The 15,957-nt window shown below is 53.7% G+C and overlaps 1 long non-coding RNA gene across 1 annotated transcript; it reads right to left on the minus strand.

Annotated features, from left to right (window-relative positions):
- Positions 1–1,172: 1,172 nt before the first annotated feature.
- On the minus strand, positions 1,173–9,061 carry LOC142467281 (uncharacterized). The gene is made up of 2 exons (XR_012788339.1): positions 8,443–9,061; positions 1,173–1,612 (listed from the first exon to the last, which is right to left on the minus strand). It is a non-coding gene; the product is annotated as an uncharacterized LOC142467281 (long non-coding RNA).
- Positions 9,062–15,957: the final 6,896 nt, after the last annotated feature.

Here is a 15,957-nt window from a genome sequence, read left to right on the forward strand (position 1 = left end):
GGGAGGCCCTGCATTACTGGAGGAGAGAAGGGAGGGGGGCAGTGCTGAGGGAAGGGAAGGCCGGCATTACTGGAGGAGAGAAGGGAGGGGGGCAGTGCTGAGGGAAGGGGAGGCCCGGCATTACTGGAGGAGAGAAGGGAGGGGGGCAGTGCTGAGGGAAGGGGAGGCCCGGCATTACTGGAGGAGAGAAGGGAGGGGGGCAGTGCTGAGGGAAGGGGAGGCCCGGCTTGCACCCTACACTTGCTCCATGTATGAAGAGGCGGGCCAAAAAACAAATCTTGGCAGAGTGACAGCACGGGCAGCCAATCAGGAGAGGGGGAGTTTTTTTTGTTTAAACCATTCCTGCAGGCTTGCTTCCCGGGGGCCGGACCAAATGATTTTCGCGGGCCGGACGTTCCCCACCCCTGCTTTATAGGAACAAATCCTCCCTAAGGCCCTCATGCAGTAAGCATTGATAAGCCACTTATCACCAGCTTATCGCCACAAAAGCCTACAGCGATTCAGTAAGCCCAGAGAAGCTGGCGATAAGAGCAAAAATTACCGTTTTTTTTGCCGGAAAATAAATAAATAAATAAAATCGGCAGACGCGCGGTGATAAGCCACTTTTCGGCACTGATCGCCAGTTTTTCAAACACGCTCAATTCTATAAGCCCTGATCAGCTTATTGCGGCTGATCGCCACTTTAAAATTGCTGTTTCTTCTCCAAATTGTCCAGTCACAAAAGTTGGCAAGAAGGTGGGGTGAAGCTGCGATGAAAATAAAATGCATATCCATTAATATCAGCACCAGAGACCCCCGGCATGAATCCGATGCATAAAAAATGCATTTACAGGCAACTTCATTACCGCCAAGGCAATGAAGGGGTTATATACCCGTGCCAGGCTTATTGCGGGTAGCGGGGTGGGTGAAGGTGGTATTTGGCCCTGGGTGGGTGTTTAGGCCTTGCGGGGGGTTGCGGGATGACTTAACCTCTTCTTTAACTTAGCGGTTAATACCGCTAAGGTAATGAAGGGGTTAATCCCTCCCGCTATCCCCCCTCCCGGTAGGCCTAAACACCCATCCTTGGGGCCAATACCCCGTTCACTCACCCCCGCTACCCACAATAAACAAAAATACACATAACAGCCCCACTGGCCACCTCCTAGGTCCCTAATAAACCATTACAATATTCATAAAACCATTATTTTTTTTACACACAGGATTAATACCGCAGTCCAGCAGGGGTCCCCGGTGGTCCAGATGGGTGTCCGCAGGTTCCACAGTTCATCCTGGGGGGTGCCCACCGGTGTCTGGGGGACTTCGGGTTGTCCCCGCTAGGCTCTGTGGGCCTCCAGGTGGTCCCCGCGGGTGTCCGTGGGCACCAATGGCGTCCACGCGGTTGTCTGGGAGCTTTCAGGTGGTTCCCACAGGTGTCTAGGGGCCCTCGGGTGGTTCCCACGGGTGTCTGGGGGGCCCTCGGGTGGCCCTGTGGGTGCCTGGGGCCCCCACAGCTGTGGGGCCACCAGTTCTTCCCCGCAGGTGTCCTTCGTGGGTCCTCAGGTGGTCCCTGTGGTTGTCCTTGGGTTGTCCTTGGGTTGTCCCCGTGGGTCCCCGCTGGCCTGCTGTACCAATCCTGTATTAAAAAAAAACAAAAACATGGCCTACATTTACATGAATACAGCTCCCCCCACCCCACCAAACACATACAGCACAGTAATGGGCACAATAACTATTATCCAGGCACGTGCTCATCTCTCCATCTTTACTATACAGACTTGCACAGACGATAGTTGCGAGCTGTGACTCCCAGACAGGCAGAAAGCTGCAGTGATACCCAGGGGGAGGGGGAGAGACCTCTGATTGCTTCCTCCTCTCCTGCAGCATCTCCCCCAGTGTATCATCCCATACAGGAGTCACAGCATGGGGGGGGGGGGTGGGGGGAGGGTCCCATCCTATATGGCAGAGGAAGGATAGCAGTGCCTGTCCTACCCCTCCTTGTCACATGGGATTAGGGCTATGTTATTCAGTGAGGGGTTGTATGTTTGTATTAGTAGGGACAGGCAAGGCCGGAGCCAGATGGGGTTCTCCTGCCTCTGTCCCCCCTGTCTCCTGACCCTTCCTGTAGCCGGACATACAGAATATGGATAACAGAAGGGGAAATAAAACTAAGAGGAGCCGGCAGGAGAAGGCCGTGTCATATCTATACTTATTACCGTATTTCCTCGATTCTAGGACGCACTTTTTTCCCCTATTTTCACAGGCTGAAATAGGTCTGCGTTTTAGAATCGATGTATTTAAAAAAAAATCCGCTAGGGGGCGCTGCTGCAGATGCCGGCCAGGATATTCACAGTGTGCATGAACATCACATGGCTGCGATCATCCCCCTCCCCTCCCCTCCCCTCCCCTCTCCCCTCCCCTCCCCCCCTCCCCTCCCATTCTCTCCCCCTCCCCTCCCCTTCCCCCCCTCCCCTCCCTCCCCTTCCCCCCCTCCCCTCCCCCCCCCTCCCCTCCCTCCCCTTCCCCCCCTCCCCTCCCCCCCCCTCCCCTCCCTCCCCATTCTCCCCCTTCCTTCCCATTCTCTCCCTCCCCCTTCCCTCCCATTCTCTCCCTCCCATTCTCTCCCCCCCTTCCCTCCCATTCTCTCCCCCCCTTCCCTCCCCCCCCTCCCTCCCGTTCTCTCCCCCCCTTCCCTCCCATTCTCTCCCCCCCCTTCCCTCCCATTCTCTCCCCCCCCATTCTCTCCCCCCCCTTCCCTCCCAATCTCTCCCCCCCTCTTCCCTCCCATTCTCTCCCCCCCTTCCCTCCCATTCTCTCCCCCCCCCTCCCTCCCATTCTCTCCCTCCCCCCCATTCTCTCCCTCCCCCCATTCTCTCCCTCCCCCCATTCTCTCCCCCCCATCCCTCCCATTCTCTCCCCCCTCCCCTCCCCTTCCCCCCTCCCCTCCCTCCCCTTCCCCCCCTCCCCTCCCCCCCCCTCCCCTCCCCTCCCTCCCCATCCCCCCCTCCCCTCCCCCCCCCTCCCCTCCCTCCCCATTCTCCCCCTTCCTTCCCATTCTCTCCCTCCCCCTTCCGTCCCATTCTCTCCCTCCCATTCTCTACCCCCCTTCCCTCCCATTCTCTCCCCCCCTTCCCTCCCCCCCCCCCTCCCTCCCGTTCTCTCCCCCCCTTCCCTCCCATTCTCTCCCCCCCCTTCCCTCCCATTCTCTCCCCCCCTTCCCTCCCAATCTCTCCCCCCCTCTTCCCTCCCATTCTCTCCCCCCCTTCCCTCCCATTCTCTCCCCCCCCCCTCCCTCCCATTCTCTCCCTCCCCCCCATTCTCTCCCTCCCCCCATTCTCTCCCTCCCCCCATTCTCTCCCCCCCATCCCTCCCATTCTCTCCCCCCCCTTCCCTCCCATTCTCTCCCCCCCCCTTCCCTCCCATTCTCTCCCCCCCCCTTCCCTCCCATTCTCTCCCCCCCCTTCCCTCCCATTCTCTCCCCCCCTTCCCTCCCATTCTCTCCCCCTCCCATCCCCTCCCCCCCCCTCCCCTCCCCTCCCCATGAGGTGCAGAGGGATCGGAGAGGTCTGTCAGGGCACATCAACATTGCCCAGAAGCCCCCGCCCTCCGAATCCCCGTGTGAAATGCAGGAGGTGCAGAGGTAGCTGTGTCTTTCTGGATGTGTTTGTGTGTCTCTCTCTCTGTGTCTCTGTATGTGTTTGTCATTGTGTGTGTGTGTGTGTGTGTGTGTGTGTGTGTGTGTGTGTGTCACTGTGTGTGTGTGTGTGTGTGTGTGTGTGTGTGTGTGTGTGTGTGTGTGTGTGTGTGTGTGTGTGTGTCTCTGTGTGTGTCTCTGTATGTGTTTGTCACTGTGTGTGTGTGTGTGTGTGTGTGTGTGTGTGTGTGTGTGTGTGTGTGTGTGTGTGTGTGTGTGTGTGTGTGTGTGTGTGTGTGTGTGTCTCTCTGTGTGTGTGTGTGTGTGTGTGTCTCTCTGTCTGTGTGTGTCTCTGTATGTGTTTGTCACTGTGTGTGTGTGTGTGTCTGTATGTGTGTGTGTCTGTATGTGTGTGTGTCACTGTGTGTGTGTGTGTGTGTGTGTGTGTGTGTGTGTGTGTGTGTGTGTGTGTGTGTGTGTGTGTGTGTGTGTGTGTGTGTGTCTCTCTGTGTGTGTGTGTGTGTGTGTGTCTCTCTGTCTGTGTGTGTCTCTGTATGTGTTTGTCACTGTGTGTGTGTGTGTGTGTGTGTGTGTGTGTGTGTGTGTGTGTCTCTCTGTGTGTGTGTGTGTGTGTGTGTCTCTCTGTCTGTGTGTGTCTCTGTATGTGTTTGTCACTGTGTGTGTGTGTGTGTCTGTATGTGTGTGTGTCTGTATGTGTGTGTGTGTCTGTATGTGTGTGTGTCACTGTGTGTGTGTGTGTGTGTGTGTGTGTGTGTGTGTGTGTGTGTGTGTGTGTGTGTGTTTGTCACTGTGTGTGTGTGTGTGTGTGTGTCTGTATGTGTGTGTGTCTGTATGTGTGTGTGTCTGTATGTGTGTGTGTGTGTGTGTGTGTGTGTGTGTGTGTGTGTGTGTGTGTGTGTGTGTGTGTGTGTGTGTCTCTCTCTGCTAGCAAAAGCAGGATAGGAGATTGTTAGAACATGTTCTTTTTACTTTAAGGAAAGCAATGAGTACAGGAATAAAAAGGTACTTGGTAACATCATAATAAGGGCCACTAAATGTAAATGGCTCGTGTGTTTATTTATCCCGGACACCTTCCTGCCCGTCCTGTTCTTACTGCTCTCTCATGCTCCCCTCTCTCACTGCTTTGAAATCTGATGCTGGCTGCTCTAACAGCAAAGGGGTTAAGAAAAATCCCCCCACACTGCCACTGCCCCTGCCATATCTGTCTCTCTCTGGTCTGTGTGTGCCCCCTCCCCCCCATCCCTCCAATCTCTCCCCCTTCCCTCCCATTCTCCCCCTTCCTTCCCATTCTCTCCCTCCCCCTTCCCTCCCATTCCTCCCCCCTTCCCTCCCCCCCCTTCCCTCCCATTCTCCCCCCCCTTTCCCTCCCATTCTCTCCCCCCCCCTTTCCCTCCCATTCTCTCCCCCCCCCTTCCCTCCCATTCTCACCCCCCCCTTCCCTCCCATTCTCTCCCCCCCCTTCCCTCCCATTCTCACCCCCTTCCCTCCCATTCTCCCCCCCCCTTCCCTCCCATTCTCCCCCCCCCTTCCCTCCCATTCTCTCCCCCCCCTTCCCTCCCATTCTCTCCCCCCCCCCTTCCCTCCCATTCTCTCCCTCCCATTCTCTCCCCCCCCCTTCCCTCCCATTCTCTCCCCCCCCTTCCCTCCCATTCTCTCCCCCCCCCTTCCCTCCCATTCTCTCCCCCCCTTCCCTCCCATTCTCTCCCCCCTTCCCTCCCATTCTCTCCCCCCCTTCCCTCACATTCTCTCCCCCCCTTCCCTCCCATTCTCTCCCCCCCTTCCCTCCCATTCTCTCCCTCCCATTCTCTCCCCCTTCCTTCACATTATCTCTCCCCCTTCCCTCACATTCTCTCTCCCCCTTCCCTCACATTCTCTCCCCCTTCCCTCGCATTCTCTCCCCCCCCCCTTTCCCTCGCATTCTCTCCCCCCCCCCTTTCCCTCACATTCCCTCCCCCCCCCTTCCCTCACATTCTCTCCCCCCCCTTCCCTCACATTCTCTCCCCCCCCCTTCCCTCACATTCTCTCCCCCCCCTTCCCTCACATTCTCTCCCCCCCTTCCTTCACATTCTCTCCCCCCCCTTTCCTTCACATTCTCTCCCCCCCCTTTCCCTCACATTCTCTCCCCCCCTTTCCCTCACATTCTCTCCCCCCCCTTCCCTCACATACTCTCCCCCCCCTTTCCCTCACATTCTCTCCCCCCCCTTCCCTCACATTCTCTCCCCCCCTTCCCTCACATTCTCTCCCCCCCCTTCCCACACATTCTCTCCCCCCCCTTCCCTCACATTCTCTCCCCCCCCTTCCCTCACATTCTCTCCCCCCCCTTCCCTCACATTCTCTCCCCCCCCTTCCCTCACATTTTCTCTCCCCCCCTTCCCTCACATTCTCTCCCCCCCCTTCCTTCACATTCTCTCCCCCCCCTTCCCTCACATTCTCTCCCCCCCATTCCCTCACATTCTCCCCCCCCCCTTCCCTCACATTCTCTCCTCCCCCCTTCCCTCACATTCTCTCCCCCCCCTTCCCTCACATTCTCTCCCCCCCTTCCCTCACATTCTCTCCCCCCCTTCCCTCACATTCTCTCCCCCCTCCTTCCCTCACATTCTCTCCCCCCCCTTCCCTCACATTCTCTCCCCCCCCCTTCCCTCACATTCTCTCCCCCCCTTCCCTCACATTCTCTCCCCCCTTCCCTCACATTCCCTCCCCTCACATTCCCTCCCCCCCCTTCCCTCACATTCCCTCCCCCCTCTTACCTCACATTCCACCCCCCCCCCTTCCCTCACATTCCATCCCCCCCTTCCCTCACATTCCATCCCCCCCCTTCCCTCACATTCTCTCCCCCCCTTCCCTCACATTCCATCCCCCCTTCCCTCCCCCCCTTCCCTCACATTCCATCCCCCCCCTTCCCTCACATTCCATCCCCCCCCTTCCCTCACATTCCATCCCCCCCTTCCCTCACATTCTCTCCCCCCCTTCCATCACATTCCATCCCCCCTTCCCTCCCCCCCTTCCATCACATTCCACCCCCCCCCCCTTCCCTCACATTCCCTCCCCCCCTTCCCTCACATTCCACCCCCCCCTTCCCTCACATTCCACCCCCCCCTTCCATCACATTCCCTCCCCCCCTTCCCTCACATTCGATCCCCCCCTTCCCTCACATTCCATCCCCCCCTTCCCTCACATTCCCTCCCCCCCCCTTCCCTCACATTCCCTCCCCCCCTTCCCTCCAGTTTCTCTCCCCCCATTCTGCCTGTCGCTCCCCATTCTGTGTCTGCCTCTCTCTCCCCATTGGTTATTGAAGTGTCATGTGACCCTGCTAGTTAAAAAATAAACACAAAAATTCTGCACATTTAATATAGTGGGATTTTTTTTCCCAATTTTTTTTTTATTAAATCAAGGGTGCGTCTTACAATCGAGGAAATAGGGTAAATAGTTGTATGGGGTTGTATGTTTGTATTAGTAGGGACAGGCAAGGCCGGAGCCAGATGGGGTTCTCCTGCCTCTGTCCCCCCTGTCTCCTGACCCTTCCTGTAGCCGGACATACAGAATATGGATAACAGAAGGGGAAATAAAACTAAGAGGAGCCGGCAGGAGAAGGCCGTGTCATATCTATTCTTATTAAATAGTATTCTCCCCGAGCTGCACTCAGACCTCTCTCCCACACACAGCCACGGGACAGTCCACTAAAGAGACACAGCCCCGCCCCCTGTGATGTCAGCAGGACCTCCTCTCTGTCTAGGCCTGCACAGGGCCAGGGGCCTGCCTCTATCACAGAGGCGGGGCTTGGTGAGGGGGGAAACCCCATGGTCACTACTGGCGCCTGCCCTTACCAGGGCTTACCCCAGTAGTAGAAGGATAAGTCGCCCGTTCTGCTTACAGGGGGCGACATACAAATAACAGATCATGGGAATAAGCGCTTCAGACAGAAAGTTACATTGCGGAAGCGTCCCTGCTCCGAGGAGCTTACACTCTAATTGTTAGGAAGAAGGTACAGAGACAGTAGGAGGGCGCTGTGGTAAGTGCGCCTGCAGGGGGCCGCCGAGCTTCATGTATCGTGTGTATAGTATTAGCCACGGCGCGGCTACTCATAGGCTTCTCTCAGCCGGTGTGCCTTAAGGTGGCTCTTAAAGGTCATCCCAGAGTGTGGGGCAGCCAGTGAGAAAGGGTTAAGGCGGGAGAGGGCTTTACATACAAAGGGGGTACAACGCACGGGTCGGGAGGGAGCATAGGAAGAAATTAGGGCTGGGATGTGAGGAGGGGCAGAGGGGGGTAAAGCTGTAAAAGTGAGGAGGAGGAGGATTGGGTGTGAGGTGCGGGGTGTGACAGGAGCCAGGAGAGGGGTTTCAGGAGGGGAGACGCTGAGACAGATTTAGGAAAGAGTGCAGGGGCGCGGTTTGGGGCCTGACAGGGATAGTCGGGTTTGTCTGAAGCTCCCTAAGATATACATTTGACTGAGTAATACTAGCCCAAATTCGGACAAAATAATAAATAATTATTTGCTCGGGCCTCCTCCCACCGGGTGATCGCAGGACAATATATATATATATATATATCACACAACAGCATATATATTACAACCAATAACTTTACTTGTGAGCATAGAAGGAACTTGCATATAATAACAGGTGTCCCTCTCTAGAGGCGACACTACTACGGCGTCTCGCAGGACGCAACCTCCTCCCACCGGGTGATCCCGCCCCGTGATACGCAGTGACCCCACACAATGTGTCCCTTTAAATGATATGGGTGTGTGTGTGACTGCGCAGCCACTAGTCCCGCGTGAGGACTCTGTTGGTGCACTTGTTGTTACTGGTTACCTGCCGAGCGCTCCCGTGCTCGGGCCTGCAATGGCTTCACAAAGGATCAGACGAGCTCCCACACGACATCCAGGATCCACCCGCGTGGTGATCCGTCAGGGGCGATCCCACCCTGAAGATAGTCCAGCTCTCTTTAATGGCGGAGACTTGAGCCCAAGTCTCTCCGCAGGAAACGCAGCGTCCGCTGTGTCCCTATCAAACAGCTAATGGGGCAGGGTCCCTAACCTAGGGCCTGTCCCTATAGCACTCAGCTACTGGTGACTCAGGGCTATCTGGGGCCTGGGGGGCTGCTGGCCTAGTGCAGGGAGTCACTGACTCCCGCACCCGACCTCCTTCCCTTAGCTGCTCCGGTCACCAACTGTCACCAACTGCCAGCCCGCGAAATGTATCCATCTCCCTGCAGGGACATGCTGCCGCCCTATTGGCTCCCTTGGGACATGTGACGCTGTCCCTGTGCACCCTGGGGGCTGACTGCCCTGTGAGTACCCGAAGGGGCTCTGAGCCCTGACAGGGGACCTGGCTACACTTGCGATCGCGGGCTATTCCTTTGCTGTGCAGTGGCTGTGTGTGTATCGGTGGCTGTGTGTGTATCGGTGGCTGTGTGTGTATCGGTGGCTGTGTGTGTATCGGTGGCTGTGTGTGTATCGGTGGCTGTGTGTGTATCGGTGGCTGTGTGTGTGTATCGGTGGCTGTGTGTGTGTGTATCGGTGGCTGTGTGTGTGTGTATCGGTGGCTGTGTGTGTGTGTATCGGTGGCTGTGTGTGTGTGTATCGGTGGCTGTGTGTGTATCGGTGGCTGTGTGTGTGTATCGGTGGCTGTGTGTGTATCGGTGGCTGTGTGTGTGTGTATCGGTGGCTGTGTGGGTATCGGTGGCTGTGTGGGTATCACCCCTGGTGCTCCCTTTGCCCCCTTGGCGCTCCCTTTGCCCCCTTGGCGCTCGCCTTGCCCCCCTGGTGCTACTGGCGCTCCCTTTGCCCCCCCTGGTGCTCCCTTTGCCCCTCCCTGGTGCTCCTGGCGCTCCCTTTGCCCCCCCTGGTACTCCCTTTGCCCCACCTGGCACTCCCTTTGTCCCCCCCCTGGCTCTCCACTTGCCCCCCTGTCTCTCCCTTTGCCCCCCTGGTGTTCCCTTTGCCCTCCTTGCCCCCCTGACGCTCCCTTTGCCCCCCTGGCTCTCCCTTTGCCCTCCTTGCCCCCCTGGCTCTCCCTTTGCCCCCCTGGTGTTCCCTTTGCCCTCCTTGCCCCCCTGACGCTCCCTTTGCCCCCCTGACTCTCCCTTTGCCCCCCTGGCTCTCCCTTTGCCCTCCTTGCCCCCCTGGCTCTCCCTTTGCCCCCCTGGTGTTCCCTTTGCCCTCCTTGCCCCCCTGACGCTCCCTTTGCCCCCCTGACTCTCCTTTGCCCCCCTGACTCTCCCTTTGCCCTCCTTGCCCCCCTGGTGCTCCCTTTGCCCCACTTGGCGCTCCCTTTGCCCCCCCTAGTGCTTCCTTTGCCCCCCACCCCCCTGCACTCCCTTTGCCCCCGGTCCCCTTGGTGCGGGAGATAGGTGCATGGGGAGGTGGGGAGCCGCCTGCTCGGATCGTCGGCCTTTCCTCTCTCTCCCGCCCCCCTCCAGTCACTCACATCCGTCGCAACAAAGAAGAAAAAAGTTAGAAGTTATGATTGGGTTTCTCAATTTCCCTACTTTTAGATTTTTGTGGGGCAGCTACATTCCTCCCTGAGTCACTGGGGTTTTTATATGATTGTTCAAGAGAAGTTTAAAGGAACGCTTTACTGAACATAGGAGAAACATCTTAAGAGGCTTCCTTGGACATGGGGTTTCACGTCATTTTTTAACAGCCCACAATAAAGATATAGGAGGATAATCCATTGTCGGTATTGAACACATTAGCCATACAACTATGAGGGGTGACAGGCTTTTAAAACTTAGAAAACAGGAGACCTACTGGATTTTCAAATTACAAACAATGAGTCCAGTGGGTCTGAATGAAGAACTGGATCTTTTAGCTTTTCAGTAATTGTTATCTGTCTCATAAACCATTTATCTATTGAGATTTAAATGATCTCTATTCTTTATCTGATTTTAAATGTTTTAAATTCTATTTATGAGTGTTTAATATATTATCTATTTCATGTATTGATTTTTTTGTAATCAAGTCAGTCAGTTATTCAATTATATATATCTGTGGGTTATATAAGGTGTTTTAACTGTATAGCTAAATTATTATAATACATATTGATATGAATCCATTTGTTTAATAATGACAAACACCGATAAATTCATAAAAGAATGTATTTTTAATTCATATTTTATTACATTTTTAAAAATTTTAAAATATTTTTAATTTATCCTATATTGTAATTAATCTTTTTTATATCATGTTTTTTGTTTAAGTATTGTTTTTTCTTTGTTTGTGACATGAACCAGTCATTTGTATCAATAGCACCAGTCCATTAAGAAAATAGGTTTAATGAACCAATATGGAAGTTCATTATCACACTAATTGAGCCATTGCAATTACCATTGCAATTAACTTGGCTATAAATTAATATGGCACTGGTGCATTGATATCCCTGACGAAGCCTTTTGGTGAAACGCGTAGGAGGAGGAGCAATAGGGTGTTGCTTCCATACAGTGCAGTGGAGTAGAGCTGTTAACACCACACGCTGGGCTCCAGCTGATCAAAACCTGTTTGCCTGGTGATCGGCAACTAGCAGGAGGAGGAGAGCTGATAGACGAAGCCCAGAGACTACCGGGAAGGGTCTGTGCGTCACAGCCGGAAGTGACATCAGACCCGGACACCCGGAGGGCTGTCTGCTATCGTGCGCACCAGCGCATCTGAGCAGCTTGCTACGGAGCAGATTTCGGGACCAAAGAACACTACTGGACACCAACGGACCAAAGTGGATCAAGGGTGAGCATTTTGAGCATTGTCTCAACCCTGGGGTACCCCCTATTTTACCTAAACCTGCCCGGGCAGTGCACAGATTGCAGGACTGAGACTTACTATCGGGCTACTCCCGTTTTTAACCCCTTGGAGACCCATCAAGTGCAATTGCACAAACAGCTTCATCTGCACAGTTTTTACTATTATTATCAATGTATTAATTCTCATGTTGTTGTTGTCCTAGAGGTTTATCCCTGGGACAAGATATATTAATAAAGATATAGAGTTTGACCACAACCCCGTACTGACTGCGCTTCTAACTTTTTTCTTCTTTGTTGCCACGTATATATCAGGGACTGGGGGGCTTCCCTGTTTTAAAGAAGCCGCACCATTCATTGGGTTGTGTTTGTCTCACTCATATATATATTCTTTTCAGCAATACCCTATACGCACCGGACTGGTTCATGTCACATGTTTTTTGTTTTTTGTTTTTTATTTTTATATATATTTTATTGTCAATCTTGCTTATTGCCCATATTCGTAGTAACATCCCATTTGGCGCATTATTATTTTTTGTTTTTTCTTGTACACTCACATCCGTCGCTGACTCTGACTGTACTCCACTTTGTGTGTGTATTGGGGAGAGTGTGTTTTTGTATTGGGGGGAGTGTGTGTGTGTGTATCGGTGGCTGTGTGTGTGTATCAGTGGCTGTGTGTGTATGTATCGGTGGCTGTATGTGTGTGTATCGGTGGCTGTGTGTGTGTATCAGTGGCTGTGTGTGTATGTATCGGTGGCTGTATGTGTGTGTACCAGTGGCTGTGTGTGTATCAGTGGCTGTGTGTGTGTGTGTGTGTGTATCGGTGGCTGTGTGTGTATCGGTGGCTGTGTGTGTGTATCGGTGGCTGTGTGGGTAACGGTGGCTGTGTGGGTATCGGTGGCTGTGTGGGTATCGGTGGCTGTGTATGTGTATCGGTGGCTGTGTGTGTGTGTCAGTGGCTGTGTGTGTGTGTATCAGTGTCTGTGTGTGTGTATCAGTGGCTGTGTGTGTATCAGTGGCTGTGTGTGTATCAGTGGCTGTGTGTGTGTGTGTATCAGTGGCTGTGTGTGTGTGTATCAGTGGCTGATACACACACAGGCACACACAGCCACTGATACACACACACACAGCCACAATACACACACACACACACACACACACACAGCCACTGATATGATACACACAGCAACTGATACACACACAGCCACACAGCCACTCTCTCCCCCACACTCTCTCTCCCCCACTCTATCTCTTTCTCTCCCCCCCACTCTCTCTCCTCCCACTCACTCTCTCTCCCCCACTCTATCTCTCTCTCTCTCCCATACTCTCTCTTTCCCCCACTCTCTCTCTCTTTCTCTCCCCCACTCTCTCTCTCTCCCCCCTTCTCTCCCCCCTCTCTCCCTCCCCCCACTCTCTCTCTCTCCCCCTCTTTCCCCCCCCTCTCTCCCCCCCCTCTCTCCACCCCCCTCTCTCTCTCCACCCTCTCCCCCCTGTCTCTCTCTCCCCGTCTCTCTCCCCCCTCTCTCTCTCTCCCCCTGTCTCTCCCCTCTCTCTCTCCCCCCACCTCTCTCCCCCATCTCTCTCTCTCCCCCTCCCTCTCTCTCCCCCTCCCTCTCTCTCCCCCCCTCTCTCTCTCTCTTCCCCCCTGTCTCTTCCCCTTCCCTCTCCCCTCTCTCTCTCTCTCCCCCCCTGTCTCTCCCCCTCTCTCTCTCCCCCCACCTCTCTCCCTCCCCTCTCTCTCTCCCCTCTCTCTCTCCCCCCACCTCTCTCTCTCCCCCACCTCTCTCTCCCCCACCTCTCTCTCTCCCCCACCTCTCTCTCTCCCCCAACTCTCTCTCTCCCCCAACTCTCTCTCTCCCCCACCTCTCTCTCTCCCCCACCTCTCTCTCCCCCCCTCCCTCTCACTCCCATACTCTCTCTTTCCCCCACTCTCTCTCTCTCTCTCTCTCTCTCTCTTTCTCTCCCCCACTCTCTCTCTCTCCCATCCAGTACCCGAAGGGGCTCTGAGCCCTGATAGGGGACCTGGCTACACTTGCGATCGCGGGCTATTCCTTTGCTGTGCAGTGGCTGTGTGTGTATCGGTGGCTGTGTGTGTATCGGTGGCTGTGTGTGTATCGGTGGCTGTGTGTGTATCGGTGGCTGTGTGTGTGTATCGGTGGCTGTGTGTGTGTATCGGTGGCTGTGTGTGTGTATCAGTGGCTGTGTGTGTGTATCGGTGGCTGTGTGTGTATCGGTGGCTGTGTGTGTGTGTATCGGTGGCTGTGTGTGTATCGGTGGCTGTGTGTGTGTATCGGTGGCTGTGTGTGTGTATCGGTGGCTGTGTGTGTATCGGTGGCTGTGTGTGTGTGTATCGGTGGCTGTGTGTGTGTATCGGTGGCTGTGTGGGTATCGGTGGCTGTGTGGGTATCACCCCTGGCGCTCCCTTTGCCCCCTTGGTGCTCGCCTTGCCCCCCTGGTGCTCCCTTTGCCCCTCCCTGGTGCTCCTGGCGCTCCCTTTGCCCCCCCTGGTGCTCCCTTTGCCCCACCTGGCACTCCCTTTGTCCCCCCCCTGGCTCTCCACTTGCCCCCCTGTCTCTCCCTTTGCCCCCCTGGTGTTCCCTTTGCCCTCCTTGCCCCCCTGACGCTCCCTTTGCCCCCCTGGCTCTCCCTTTGCCCTCCTTGCCCCCCTGGCTCTCCCTTTGCCCCCCTGGTGTTCCCTTTGCCCTCCTTGCCCCCCTGACTCTCCCTTTGCCCCCCTGGCTCTCCCTTTGCCCTCCTTGCCCCCCTGGCTCTCCCTTTGCCCCCCTGGTGTTCCCTTTGCCCTCCTTGCCCCCCTGACGCTCCCTTTGCCCCCCTGACTCTCCCTTTGCCCTCCTTGCCCCCCTGGTGCTCCCTTTGCCCCACCTGGCGCTCCCTTTGCCCCCCCTAGTGCTTCCTTTGCCCCCCAACCCCCCTGCACTCCCTTTGCCCCCGGTCCCCTTGGTGCGGGAGATAGGTGCATGGGGAGGTGGGGAGCCGCCTGCTCGGATCGTCGGCCTTTCCTCTCTCTCCCGCCCCCCTCCAGTCACTCACATCCGTCGCAACAAAGAAGAAAAAAGTTAGAAGTTATGATTGGGTTTCTCAATTTCCCTACTTTAGATTTTTGTGGGGCAGCTACATTCCTCCCTGAGTCACTGGGGTTTTTATATGATTGTTCAAGAGAAGTTTAAAGGAACGCTTTACTGAACATAGGAGAAACATCTTAAGAGGCTTCCTTGGACATGGGGTTTCACGTCATTTTTTAACAGCCCACAATAAAGATATAGGAGGATAATCCATTGTCGGTATTGAACACATTAGCCATACAACCATGAGGGGTGACAGGCTTTTAAAACTTAGAAAACAGGAGACCTACTGGATTTTCAAATTACAAACAATGAGTCCAGTGGGTCTGAATGAAGAACTGGATCTTTTAGCTTTTCAGTAATTGTTATCTGTCTCATAAACCATTTATCTATTGAGATTTAAATGATCTCTATTCTTTATCTGATTTTAAATGTTTTAAATTCTATTTATGAGTGTTTAATATATTATCTATTTCATGTATTGATTTTTTTGTAATCAAGTCAGTCAGTTATTCAATTATATATATCTGTGGGTTATATAAGGTGTTTTAACTGTATAGCTAAATTATTATAATACATATTGATGAATCCATTTGTTTAATAATGACAAACACCGATAAATTCATAAAAGAATGTATTTTTAATTCATATTTTATTACATTTTTAAAAATTTTAAAATATTTTTAATTTATCCTATATTGTAATTAATCTTTTTTATATCATGTTTTTTGTTTAAGTATTGTTTTTTTCTTTGTTTGTGACATGAACCAGTCATTTGTATCAATAGCACCAGTCCATTAAGAAAATAGGTTTAATGAACCAATATGGAAGTTCATTATCACACTAATTGAGCCATTGCAATTAACTTGGCTATAAATTAATATGGCACTGGTGCATTGATATCCCTGACGAAGCCTTTTGGTGAAACGCGTAGGAGGAGGAGCAATAGGGTGTTGCTTCCATACAGTGCAGTGGAGTAGAGCTGTTAACACCACACGCTGGGCTCCAGCTGATCAAAACCTGTTTGCCTGGTGATCGGCAACTAGCAGGAGGAGGAGAGCTGATAGACGAAGCCCAGAGACTACCGGGAAGGGTCTGTGCGTCACAGCCGGAAGTGACATCAGACCCGGACACCCGGAGGGCTGTCTGCTATCGTGCGCACCAGCGCATCTGAGCAGCTTGCTACGGAGCAGATTTCGGGACCAAAGAACACTACTGGACACCAACGGACCAAAGTGGATCAAGGGTGAGCATTTTGAGCATTGTCTCAACCCTGGGGTACCCCCTATTTTACCTAAACCTGCCCGGGCAGTGCACAGATTGCAGGACTGAGACTTACTATCGGGCTACTCCCGTTTTTAACCCCTTGGAGACCCATCAAGTGCAATTGCACAAACAGCTTCATCTGCACAGTTTTTACTATTATTATCAATGTATTAATTCTCATGTTGTTGTTGTCCTAGAGGTTTATCCCTGGGACAAGATATATTAATAAAGATATAGAGTTTGACC

The sequence above is a fragment of the Ascaphus truei genome, chromosome 16 (assembly GCF_040206685.1).
Source record: "Ascaphus truei isolate aAscTru1 chromosome 16, aAscTru1.hap1, whole genome shotgun sequence".
Taxonomy (NCBI): domain Eukaryota; kingdom Metazoa; phylum Chordata; class Amphibia; order Anura; family Ascaphidae; genus Ascaphus; species Ascaphus truei.